This window comes from Myxine glutinosa, chromosome 1 (assembly GCF_964187855.1).
Source record: "Myxine glutinosa chromosome 1, kmMyxGlut1.1, whole genome shotgun sequence".
Lineage (NCBI taxonomy): Eukaryota > Metazoa > Chordata > Myxini > Myxiniformes > Myxinidae > Myxine > Myxine glutinosa.
The window spans coordinates 407,367,155-407,379,328 of NC_136261.1; the positions used below are offsets into that span (position 1 = coordinate 407,367,155).

General features: G+C 45.4%; 1 protein-coding gene across 2 annotated transcripts in view; it reads right to left on the reverse strand.

The window, feature by feature from the left end:
* The window catches only part of LOC137417457 (uncharacterized), a 31,408-nt gene extending 22,263 nt beyond the window's left edge, over positions 1–9,145 (reverse strand). Inside the window, exon 1 of one of the 2 annotated variants that reach the window (XR_013621911.1) lies at positions 7,771–9,132. The gene's annotated coding sequence lies outside the window, so the exon portion shown is untranslated. Of the gene's footprint in view, positions 1–7,770 lie in introns of both variants that reach the window. The other variant, XM_078770465.1, reaches the window with a different exon arrangement.
* Positions 9,146–12,174: the final 3,029 nt, after the last annotated feature.

The following is a 12,174-nucleotide window of genomic DNA, read 5'->3' on the forward strand; positions in this document are numbered from 1 at the left end:
GTTTGTTACCTTTTTTTGTTTTTTTCAGTATGTCGAGCAAAAAAAGGAAGTGGTTAGAGGATTACGTGCGGTATGGGTTCACGTGTTTGACGGAACGGGACGGAAGTCAGCGTCCTCAATGCATGCTTTGCAATGTCAAGTTGAGCAACTCCAGCCTAGCACGAGCAAAACTAGAGGAACACTTCAAAAAAACTGCACGGCGAGGGGCAGTACAAAGACGCAACGCTGGATGAATTCAAATTGAAGAGAGTCCGATTCGACGCAAGTGCTACCTTGCCCACTCTCAGCTTCTTTCCAATTGACAAACCGATCCTCACCGCGTCGTATGAAGTTGCGTACCTGATCGCAAAGCAGGGCAAACCACACACCATTGGCGAGACACTCATCAAACCGGCATCATGCTGGCAAAAGATGCTGAAAACAAGTTGTCTCTCGTTCCACTCTCAAATGACAACATCAGATGTAGAATCGATGACATGAGCGACGACATCCTCGCCCAGATAGTTGCAGATTTAGTCGCGAGCCCGACGAAATTCAGCCTTTAACTCGACGAGACCACCAACAACAACACAACATGCATTTTAAGGCCATTTTCCCTGCTAGATCGGGGGTTGGCCTTGCGGTCCCCATGACAATCTTCTCCATCTTGCCCTATTTTCTGCATCTCTCCTTGTTAACCCCCTTGCCCGCATTTCTTCTTCCACCATCTTTAGCCAAGTCTTTCTCGGTCTTCCCCATCCTCTACTTCCTTCTACATTCATTTCCATCACTCTTCTCAACCAGTCACTTTCATCCTTCCTCAACACATGACCAAACCATCTCAACCTGTTCCTCTTCACAGCATCAATCACTGGCTCTATTCCCATCATTTTTCGCAATTCATCATTTGTCTTCCTCTCTCTCAACGATACTCCGCACATCCATCGAACCATTCGCATTTCCACCCTTTCCCAACCTTCGTTGCTGCTCTACGTTCATTACCCATGTCTCGCTCCCATAAATCATAACACTTCTCACACATGCAGCATACACCTTTCCCTTCAGCTTCAACGACACTCCCCTCCTCATCAGCATGCCACTCAGTTCCTGAAACTTCTTCCATGCACATCTCACTCAAGCAACCGTTGCCGAGTCTGATGCACCTTCTCCATTCAGCATGTCTCCGAGGTAGCAAAATGTTTTCACACCTTCCAGCTTCACGCCGTCTCCAAGATCCAACTCAACATTTCCTCCATGTGCAGCTCCCTCTGTGCACACCTTACATTTGAATGTAGCTGCCACACTGGTTAATGACACTCTCAGACGACTACATTTTTGATGAACCCACTCAGCGCACATTGTACATTGAATGGAGTTCACTCTGACACCCTTCCTGCACACAGCACAGGGCCACTTCCCAGTTCTTTCCACCTCACCACATGCTTTACCACTTGCCATCACCTTCGTCTTTCCGATATTCACCTTCAGACCTTTTGTCTCCATACATTCCTTCCACTTGTTCATCTTTTCCTTCAGTCCATCCATACTTCCTGCAATCAACACCAGATCATCTGCATACAACAACTCCCACGGTAAACCCTCATTTACGTTCTGAGCCAGCACCTCCATCACAGCTACAAATAGTAGTGGACTTAGTACCGACCCCTGATGCACTCCCACCTTCACCTCAAACTCCCCACTGTTCCCGTCCTTCGTCCTTACAGCTGTGCGCGCGCTTTTGTACATTGCCATCACTACTCTGATCAACCATTCCTCCACTCCTAACTTCCTCATTGCCCATGTCAATACTTTGCGTGGAACCCTATCGAATGCTTTCTCCAGATCAACAAACCCAAGAAACAACTTCTTCCTCTTCTCCATGTACTTCTCCTGCAACTGCCTCACAATAAAAAGCGCATCTGTCGTTCCTCTTAATGGCATAAATCCAAACTGCATTTCATCGATCTTCACTTTTTTCCTTATCCTCCCCTCTCCAAGACCCTTTCCAATACCTTCATTCCATGCTCCAATAACTTTATCACTCGGTACGAGCCACACTTTAGAGGGTCACCTTTCCCCTTGTATAGAGGGACGAGAGTACTCAGTTCCCAATCCACTGGAATGTGGCCTTCTTTCACCGCCAGATTACAGATCTCTGTCATTCTCTTCACACCCCAACTTCCTGCTGCCTTCAACATATCTCCCACAACTCCCGTCGGCCCTCCCGCTTTTCTACTCTTCAATGCTTTTATGCCTTCCTCAACTTCCTCCTCAGTTATCTTCTCAGTTATCTTGCCATCCCATTCATTCTCTGTATTCAACAGCATTTCCATATATCTTTTCCATCTTCCTTTAATTCCATCTGGGTCCACAACGATTTGTCCCACTTCATCCTTCAAGCAACTCACCGCCATCACATCACACCTCTCTTTCGCTATCTGCTTTGCAATCCTGAATACTGCTCTCTGACCCTCTTCCGAATCCAAGCGTTCTCCGACCATTTTCCTACATGCCTCCTGCGCCTTTGCCACCTCTTTCTTTGCAGCCTTCTTGGCTGCCTTATAACTTTCATGCTCTGCTGTTTCTGCTCCCGTACCCTTCGCCTTCTGCCACTCCTTGAACTTCTTCCTCTTCTCGTCAATCCTCTTTCCAACTTCATCATCCCACCACCATGTTTCCGAGTGCCTCGGTGGTCCTTTTGTCCATCCACATACCTCACCAACGGCTCCCAACAGACTAGCTTTCATTGACATCCAATCACTTTCAAGCTCAACCACATCATCCTCTACCCTACTCAGCCTCTCTTTTAATGCCTCCCTTACTGTCACCTCTTTCAACCTCCACACCTTCATTCTCGGTTGGTACTTCACCCGCCGAGCTCTCCTCGCACCTTTCACCCTTATGTCGCAGACAACCAAGTGGTGCTGTGAAACAGCCTCCTCCCCCGGGATCACCTTTGTGTCCCGGAAGTGCCCCCTATCTCGCCTACGCACCATCAGGTAGTCAACGGTTGTCGTCGACCCACCTGACGTGTATGTAACAAGCTTATTATCCTCTTTCTGGAACTGAGTATTACAAATCAACAAATCAGCTCCATCAGCAAACTCCAAAATCCTTTCAACTTCTCCATTTCTCACACCATATCCATAACCCCCCTGAACTCCCTCAAAACCATCCATACTCCTTCCCACATGTCAATTTAGGTCTCCCCCTACCACAACAACTTCCTCATCTTTCACGTTTTCCATCAGCTTCTCTATCGCACACCAGAACTTGTCCTTCTCTTCATCGCTCTGACCAACCTGCAGAGCATATCCCGAAATGACGTTCACCAAGAGCTTTCCAATCATCATTTTCACCATCATCAACCTATCACTCACTCTAGTCACACTCACCACACTCACTCACCAAACTCCTCAGAAAACAGGACACCAACACCATTCACACCCTCCAGGCACCCTTGCCACACAAACTTGTATTTCTGTCCCTGCCTACCCTTCACCATTCTCACACCACTTCCCTTCCATCTCGTCTCTTGCACACAACATATGTCCACTCTTCTTTTGACCAATACTTCCACCACTTCTCCTGATCTCCCTGTCATTGTCCCTACATTCCATGTCCCAAACCTCGGAAACCGATCTCCACTTCGGGCTGTACCCTGCCCATATGTCGTTGTAATTGTCATGGTTCTCTTTTTGAGGCAATGTTTGTTTTTTTTATGGCCGGATGCCCTTCCTGACGCCAACCCTCTGAGTCGTCTCTTACGACACGCAGGGATACGGTGTACCTATTCTAAATCCAGGGTACACACTGGGAAACGTTTAAAACATGGAAATTCTGGGGGGGGGGGGGGGGGGGTTGGGGGGGCATCACGGCTGCGGGGGCCCCATCAGCACCACGCCGCGTTTGCCTGGTCAGCACCACAGCGGCCCGGTCAGCACCACACCACGTTTGCCCGGTCAGCACCACGGCGGCCCGGTCAGCACCACTCCACGTTTGCCTGGTCAGCACCACGCCGGCCCGGTCAGCACCACACCACATCTGATGATGACGCTTTGTTCGCTGCGGATGGAAAACGCCACCTCGTGATGTCCGGGCTGAAGCACTGACAAAGTAGTTCAGGATTGTACTGCATTTTGCTGTCCAGAAGAAGATGCTCCAGAAAATTTTGCCTTTCACTTAGCAGCCAAATCTGAACACTGCGTATCAGGAACTAACACAGAGCTGGAGGAGAAACGTAATGTGACTTGGATTAATTGCTGCGTGGAAGAAAAAGATGCACGTGATTCTCGACGAGACCACCGACGTTTCGAATTTGAGCCAGCTCATCTTATTTGTGCGTTATGTCAAAGGAGACGAGATCAAGGAAGACTTTCTGTTCTGCAAGTTTCTCACAACAACAACGAAGGCAGCTGACGTGAAGAAGCTTGTGGACGACTTCTTCAGAAGCAACGGCCTCTCGTGGAACATGGTGTCTGCAGTTTGCTCGGACGGAGCTCCAGCCATGCTGGGATGCAACTCCGGTTTTGGAGCGCTGGTGAAGGCCGATGCACCACACCATCACGCACTGCATCCTGCACAGACACGCGCTGGCATCAAAAACCCTGCCTACAAAACTGGCCAATGTTCTGAAAATCGTCGTTGAAACTGTGAATTACGTGCGAAGCTGTGCTCTGAATCATCGCATCTTCAAAGAGCTGTGCAATGAAATCGGCTCTGAATTCGAAGTCCTTCTCTACCACTCTAACATTCGATGGTTATCACTAGGGAAGGTAGTGAGCTGTGTTTTTGTCTTGCGTGTAGAATTAGCCCTGTTTTTGCGAGAACACCAGCATTGCCATGCAACACACTTCCAAGAGTCAGAGTTCATCCTCGCCTTTGCGTACTTGGCTGACATCTTCGACGCACTCAATCATCTCAATTGCCAGATGCAGGGCGGTGGAGTGATTGTCATCGAATCTGTATATTCTGTACGCTCTTTTTATATATTTTGTTTGTCTGGTTGATTTGTTTGTGAAATAAATGTCAGCTCTTTCACGAGCCTCGATTCAGTATACAAAAAAAAAAAAAAAAAAAAAATGAAAGAAAAGCTGAGCGCTTTCCGAAAGAAGTTACCGTTGTGGAGGCGGCGAACAGAGAACGACAACTTCGCGAACTTTTCGCTACTGGATGAGTGCGTGAGCGGGATCGAAGGTGAGTCTGAAGTTGGAGGCACTGCTGTACCGGGGAGCTGAAGCAAGCGATTGCCACGCACTTGGGACGAGCTGGGAAAATCATTTGACGGCTACTTCCCCGACCAAGAGCAATACCCAGGATGGGTGCGGCAGCCGTTTACTTTCGACGTTGCAATGGCAGATGTCAATGACCAATACCTCGACGACCTCATCGAACTTCAGCAGAGCCAGACTCAACAACAACTCTTCGGCACAACAACGCTCTCAACGTTTTGGTGCCGCCAAATGGAAGGGTATCCTCACATCGCTAAAATTGCCCTTGAGATCCTCACGCCGTTCATTACAACGTATCTCTGCGAGCATGCGTTTTCGAAACTGGTGGACATTAAAACAAAGAAAAGGAGCAGGCTTGCATGCGAAAATGATTTGAGGGTGGCCCTTGCCAAAACAAAACCACGCATTTCCCAGATCGCCTCCCGAAAAGAAGAACAGAAAACGCATTAGAGTGTTCAGTAGGTTTCGTTAGGGTTCAGCGCCTTTGAAAAGGTTAAAAGGGAACAGACATGAGTATAGACATCAAATGCTTAAGATTAATTAATTGTAGCAACAAAAAAGATTAAGTTTGGCGCAAAAATTGTTGCTCTAGCATGCGTGAATCGTGAGATATCCGAGTTTTAAAATGCCAATAGCAGACGATTTCTCTCGCGCCAGCCAGCATCTCGCGATAATCTGCCCTCCACGATGTGATGTCATTGGAGGAAGCTGATGTGACTGCGCAATCTATCTATAATTCCAGTAATCTCTGTGTGTCTGTGTGTTTGTCTGTGACCGCTGTTTCTCGACAACCACGGGTCCGATATACTTGAAACTTGCCAGGTATATTGCTGGGGACCCGAGGATGTGCCTTTTCAAGGTTTGAAATTAATCGGACAAGTGGTTCCCAAGATATGGTCACCGTACTCGCAAGCCGTTCGCTTTGGCTTTGCGAATGGACCAAACCATTTCATGTAAATAGAGGGGGGGGGGGGGGGGGTTCTACCGTACTCGCAAGCCGTTCGCTTTGGCTTTGCGAATGGACCAAACCATTTCATGTAAATAGAGGGGGGGGTTCTGTGGTCGTTACTGCCACGTGGTTTCAAAGTTTTTTTTTGTTGTTGTTGTTTGCACGCATGTTTTTTTGCACCCACGTACGGGCACGCCCTAGTAGTAAACAATGGCAGACACCGACTCCGATAGTTGCGGAAGTCTGGATATCAGCGATATTTCTGACCAATCTGATGCGGAAAATGAAGAGAAAGTTAATAATCTTGGGGAATCACACTCGATTCTCCCATACAGATTCGAACCATACCGTCCAGAGAGTGAAGAAGAGAAATCGTCGGACACAGACACAATGGCGATCGATTTTGATCTCGGGCGACTCCAAAATACTGAATGGTATTCATTTTTATGTCTCTTTTTTTAATTGAAAAAGTTTCTTTTTCTGGTCAATGGAATACATAACTAATATTTAATTAATGTTCGGTGCCGTGAGGCAAGAAATGGATAGAAACACAGAAACGAAATACGACTTTATTGACTTAGTGCAGCACTGCAGGTGTATCAGTTGTAATAATTGTATCATTATAGCACTCTCTATAATGCAAGCAATCTCTGTGTGTCTGTGTGTCTGTCTGTGTGTATGTCTGTGACCGCTGTTTCTCGACAACCACTGGTCCGATTTAAGTGAAACTTGCCAGGTATATTGCTGGGGACCTGAGGATGTGCCTTTTCAAGGTTTGCTATTAATCGGACAAGTGGTTACCAAGTTATGGCCATTTATTTAGCAAACACATACGTTTTGTACGTGAACGAAGGAACAGCGAAGGACGAGAGCGAAGGAACGGTGAAGGACGAGAGCGAAGACCGAAGGAACGATGCAAGTTTTAATTTTTCTTTGCACGTATGGTCAAGCGACAGCAAAGGAACAATTCTGTGTTTGTTGTTTCTGCCTCGCGGTTTGAAAATTGAATACTTGGCCATTAAAACTAATTTGCGATTAATCGTAACTGCGATATGCAAACTTCCGGACAGTGAGGCCTTATTTTTGGTACGTACGTCAACGTACGTATGTCCACGTTCTTACCTCTCCGCATGTACGGGCACGCACTAGCAGCAGCCACACAACGACTGGGCATGATTCCAACTGATCGTAACGAAAACAAAGCGATGTTCTGATCGTCACAAAGCCAACAAGGCTTTAAGAACGAAAAACTGGGTTACTTCGCAAACGTCATTTCCGGTTTGCGGTTTTGACAAAACTGATTTTGCTTGTTCGGCGATATTTTGACAAATTCTAATAAAACCGCGAAGATATTTGTGAAATGAACTCAATAGAAGTGTTTAAGATATGTTTATGTTTCGAAATCTGCAAAGTTGTTTTGGTCGTGTCCGTTCTCCTTGATCTAGTCACAACTGTTGTGCTTTGTTTACATCGAAAATATTTCAAACTGAGCCTGATTACCTGAGGCATGGTAATTCTTGAATTAAATCAAAGTTTAGACAAACGAATCCATGTGATAAAATTGTTTAAACTACATGTATAAGTTTGTTCAACACAGAAAAAAAGACCTACCTTCATTCACGCTTGAATCAGTCAGTGATGACTCATTCTCTCTCTCTGTGCGGACTTGCTCAGGGTTTCTCCTCAGTTCGTCATTTTCTTCTTCTAATTGGGAAACCTGCTCTTTCAGACAAGATAATTCATTTTTATCATCCCCCTGTCACAACAAAAAAATACAATTTTGCACAGAATGGGTGCTCTTGAATTTGTTAGGCATTCTGAGAAAACATTATGTGATAGAGTCTTGTGTTGGCTTAGCCGTTAGGGTGCCAGCTTGGGATCCTTTGATCCTGGGTTTGAATCCCGGTCGATCGCTGAATTAACGCGAGGGTTGTTGACTCAGCCTGTCATCCATCCAAGGTCGGCAAATTGAGTACCAGTTCCCTGGTAATTACCTGTGTGTCGCAAGAGGCGACCAACAGGGTTGGCGGCAGGAAGAGCATCCGGCCGTAAAACATTGCTTCAAAAAGGAGACGTCTGTCAATCAACCCAAATTCAATTTGTCAATCAAAATTGATGTTGTGACTAAAGTTTGTTCACGGCATTATGAAAATCTGGGCCAAAGGGGGTCGTCTGCCGTGGGTCCAGGTTTGACCCCACCCAAAATAGATATTTGCTTTCTTCTCAGAAACGACACAACCAAATTCGATGAAACTTCACCACAAACTTCGTCAACCATGATGTACCAAAGTTTGTTCAAGGCAAAAGAAAAATTGGGGTTTGAGGAGGTATATAGGGGTTGGGGGAGGTGGGGGTGGTTGCCCCCCAAAAATAGGTATTTTTTTGTTTGTTCGTTAAAACTTTAAAGTCTTATGATTATGTTAGTATGATTCTACCTGCTGCCCTGTTGTCTAGTAACCATTGAAATTGGTTTAAATACCTTTAGTCGGTGCAGTATACTGTTTATTCTACCAGGTGAGAGCCAGGTGTATTGCCCATATTTTTACTATACCTCAGGATTTCTTCAAGATACCAGATACAAACTTGCACAGCTTATTTTTATACATGTGTTTTCTTTGTGTATAAAATTTGATCAAAACTAGTTAAAGCTCAAGGCCAATGCTATCCAAAACATCTCAAACACAGATAGAGGCTGCAATTAGAAAATGTATCAACCGAATTTGTTATGCATGACCTTCCATCATGTAAAACACGATCGGTCAAATTTTCCAAATTACTGTTTCCATGGCAACTATTGTTTTTTGGAATTTCACAATTGTCATGCTATGCAGCACATCATGTGTGTATATATGTATACAGTCACGTGAAAAAGTAAGTACATCCCATGTAAAGTTTTGACTTTTTCAACATATTTCAACATACAGCTATTTGATCTTCATTTCAATAAAATTGGTAGATAAAGGTGATATAATATAACAAATATCATGAAACATTTACATTTTGTAGTCCATTGTATAATTTAAACAAACATAAATGCAAATTTCGCATATGGAAAAAGTAAATACACCCCTACATTTATCACTACTTCAAATACCTAAAATTAGTATCAGGTGCAAATGATTAGAACATCGTGAGAGAGGATCTTGGAGGAACCTGTCTTATTTAAACCTCAGACATTTATTTGGTTTGCTCTTTGTTGTTGAAGTGTGCTGCATTACCATACCAAGATCAAAAGAGCTCTCTGAGGCCTGCAGAAAGAAGGTTAAGATGCCTACGAGTCTGGGAAGGGTTTTAAAAAGATCTCCAAACAATTTGAAATCAATCATTCCACTGTCCGGAAGATCATCTACAAGTGGAGAAGATTCCAAACAACTGCCAACTTGTTCAGGCCAGGCCGCCCCAGCAAGTTCAGCCCGAGAGCAGACCGCAAGATGCTTAAACAAGTCTCGAAGAACCCCAGAATGTCATCACGGGACCTACAGGTAGCTCTTGCCACTGTTGATGTCAAAGTGCACGAGTCTACCATGAGAAAGAGGCTGCACAAATTTGATCTACATGGGAGGTGTGCAAGGAGGAAACCTTTGCTGTCCAGAAAGAACATCAGGGCAAGACTAACGTTTGCCAATGAATACCTAGGCAAAGACCAGCACTTCTGGAACAATGTGCTCTGGACAGATGAGTCAAAAGCAGAGCTATTTGGCCACAGTACCAGAAGACATGTTTGGTGAAAACCAAAGACAGCATTTGACCACAACAACCTGATACCAACTGTAAAGCATGGTGGTGGAAATATTATGGTTTGGGGCAGCTTTGCTGCATCAGGGCCTGAGCAGCTCACCATCATAGAATCCACTATGAATTCTTCATTGTACCAGAGGGTGCTTCAGGATAATGTGAGGCCATCTGTTAGAGAGTTAAAGCTCAACCGAAGGTGGACCTTGAAACATGACAATGACCCTAAACATACCAGTAAATCCACCAAGGAATGGCTGAAAAGAAAGAAATGGCGGGTTCTGGAATGGCCAAGTCAAAGCCCGGATCTAAATCCCATCGAGATGTTGTGGGGGGATTTGAAACGAGCTGTGCATGCAAGAAACCCCTCAAACATCACACAGCTGAAAGAATTCTGCATGGAGGAGTGGGCAAAAATTTCTCCCAGTCGATGTCAGAGACTGGTAGACAGTTATAAGAAACGCCTACTTGAGGTTGTTTTGCCAAAGGAGGCAATACCACCTGTTGGAGCCAAGGGTGTACTTACTTTTTCCACAGAAGGAAATGGCATCTCTGTTAATTTTTTGTTGAATAAATTATTCCAAAGTCAATTTGTCATTGTTTTTTGTTCAATTAGATCACCTTTATCTGAAGATACTGCTTAAATGAAGATCAAACATTGATATGTCCACATACATATGTTAAAAAGATTTTTAAAAACATTTCATGAGGGTGTACTTACTTTTTCCACATGCGAAATTTGCATTTATGTTTATTTAAATTAAACAATGGACTACAAAATGTAAATGTTTCATGATATTTGTTATATCATATCACCTTTATCTATCAATATTGTTGAAATGAAGATCAAATAGCTGTATGTTGAAATATGTTGAAAAAGTCAAAACTTTACATGGGGTGTACTTACTTTTTCACATGATTGTATTGTCATGCAACTCCGATTAACACCAGAGTTGCGGAGGCCGATTACGAGGCTTTAACTCCCGAGGCGGAAGCTCAATAGCGGATTCCAAAATCTAAGCGCGCGGAATGGGGGGAAATGGCAAGAGTACCGCAGCCTTATCTTTTAAAATCAAACAGGAAACTGCGTTCAGGTATATACGGAAAATAATACAACGATTTATTAAATGAAAAGCAAGGACAGGAAAATACGTGCCGGTAATGAACTATTCTAAATCGGGATCCCGCACTCCAGACCTCAAATACAAAACGGGGGATTATGAATTACGAAAGAAACACGTCTTTTGGTGCAAAATGTACGCGGAGCTCGGGCTTATCTGTCTTTGTCGTCTTCTTCTTGTAACACGGCCCCGCTCGGCCGCCACCAGGCCTTCTCCGACCGCCTCCGAGCACCACAGCAACGCAGAGGCCCGAGCCAATGCCAACTCCGTTTGCACACGAGGCCCCAAAGCAGGACAGCAAGCTCCCCTCGCGCTCTGAACTCGTCTTCAGGATCTCCGATCTGAACTGCCTGAACTTGGTTATGGTGCTCGTCACCCAACTTCAACTGCTCCGTTCCGAACTACCTGTGCACACGAACTGCTGACTCAATGGCGCTCGGCAACTGCTCGTACGAACTGCACTCGTATCAACTCTCACTCCGGACTCCACTCAACTCCTCCGGCCCAACTGAAGTGAACTCGCTACTCAGGTCGGGGCTCTGCTCACATCTCAACTCATCTGCAGAACTGCTGAAAATGGCGTCCGACACTCGGTAATATCTCCGGCCGATCACGTCACATTGGCGCAGTGCTCTGCCAATCAGAGCCTCCCACGACTCGCCGGCTCGTCCAGGTCATGCCCTCTGCGTCACTCCACCTCTCCCCACTCCTGCTCCTCGGTCATAGCACATGCTATGCGAGGCTGATCGGCCTCTTGGAGGTGTAAATGGTGGCGGCCAATTGTGGCGGTGTTCCAGTCTGATTTCTTCCTAAGTCATGTCAGGGGGGAAAGGCGTCATTTAGTGTTGTACTAAAGGTCCTAACTAATGTTTATGTGGTCTGCAGTGCCATAATGGACAAAGGTTTGATGACCAGGTTGGACTCACAGGGGCATTGTCTTTAATTCCTAACTAGTTAACACTCGAATCTCCTGGTAGATTCACAATTATACACCTTAACCGACAAAACGCCTCAACATGGACTTATTACACGAAGTGTTCCTTATCGCGACATCTCGAAGCATGTTACCTACTCAGATCTACTCTGCTCTACATTTTGCTTTACCCCCAGACATAACAGTATGTATGTGCGTGTGTGTGTGTATGCATATGTTTGTGTGTGT